Source organism: Oncorhynchus keta, chromosome 33 (genome assembly GCF_023373465.1).
Source record: "Oncorhynchus keta strain PuntledgeMale-10-30-2019 chromosome 33, Oket_V2, whole genome shotgun sequence".
Taxonomy (NCBI): Eukaryota; Metazoa; Chordata; class Actinopteri; order Salmoniformes; family Salmonidae; genus Oncorhynchus; species Oncorhynchus keta.
In genome coordinates this window covers 18,208,734-18,210,371 of record NC_068453.1, presented here as the reverse complement: position 1 = coordinate 18,210,371, position 1,638 = coordinate 18,208,734, and positions in this window count along the sequence as shown.

Below are 1,638 nucleotides of genomic sequence, written 5' to 3'. Positions count from 1 at the left end.
CTGTCTTATCTGTGCTTCTCACATTCTAAATTGCCAACACACCATTTTGGTGTTTCAGATGTATATCCTACCTTATTTAAGGTGCATACCTTAATACCTTACAAAAAGATACTCACTTAAATTGCAGCATTTATTTTGTGCAATTTGACTGCAAACCATTCAGAATATAAGCACCTTACATAATAGCAAACCCACACCTCTAATTTGCCTCAGACATAATTATGAATTTGTAGCACAGAGAGCTATACTTATAAAGATAATTAACAGGACAGTCCAATAAGATAGCTCCTAATTTGTTGCTGAAGTTTTAGCACAGAATAAAATAATGAAGTTGCTCTCTGGCTGTACTGGCGTCAATGAGAATTGATTCTCATGTGCCCCAGTTTGCTTGTATTCTGATTCTAGAGGCCCAATCTCATTTTCAATTGACCAGGTGACCCATTTTGAATACAAATGACAAAGATAATTGGGGCAACTGGGCCGAAGGACAAGTCTCACACCTTGCTGTTTCAATTATTGATGCAATAAAGCAGTCAAGAGACTGCTTAAAGACAACAATACACATGCCTCAACTAAATGACCTTCATTGTGAGTTGGAGTGGAAAAACTAATACAATGTCTGTCCAAACAAGAGGTACTTTGGGGGAAAAGGACAGATTGAGCCCGTTTGGGATAGCCAGAGGACGTGCAATTTTCAGACGAAATTGAGGAGAGTTTTTTGTTGTTGTAATTGGACAAAATGGGGGAGGAAATAGAGTCAGTTATGCTGCAAGCAATCAGGACTTATTAGAAGCATGCATTATTCAAGTTGTTTTGCCTGAAGGATCTCACGGAGTGAACTGCAATTTATGGAAATGTAACCAACTGGTATCAGACTCTGGCCAAAGTACACTTACACTATGTCCACAGTCACACCTAATAACATGGGAGATTGAATGATAAGACGAGGAGAAACAACAAAAAAGTGCATTTACAGGAAACTGCTCTTTCACACTCTGCCTACGGGAAGGCTCGATACATTGCAATGGGCCATGAAGTGTCATGATGTGTATTTCACATGGTAATAAACAACGAGACGGGAGTTTCTTCAATTCTAATAGTAGTTCTTGTTTGGTTTTTATTATTACTTACATGTTTTATTCTAATTTCTGTTATCTATGTTATTGTCATTGTATTGTTGGAAAGAGCTCTCAAGGTGAGAATTTCACTGTACTGTTTTACACCTGTTGTATTCCGCATGGTAATAAGCAACGAGAGGGGAAAGTAGCCTTCATCTTACAAATGTAATCATTTATCAGAGACTACACATTGTTAAACTTTCGAGAATTTACAACCAGTAATAAGTCATAAAACAAATGACCCTTGGCCAGGCGTTCTCAAAAACCTTGGTTTTATCTGTGTTAAGACTGTCTTTGACACACATTAGCAAATATTTATGTGAAATGTCTACATTAGACAAGAATAAGCCGTCTGTTTGTGTCATCAACATTATGGTGTAAACAAAGTTGTGTAAAATTTGAATAACATGAATATGGAACAGTTGTAAAATAGGCCTACTATTTACCCCCACCCCCACCCCTGCCCCCGCCGGTGCGTATCACTACAACAACCAATAGAGAGGCGCGCTGTTGAGAGCCT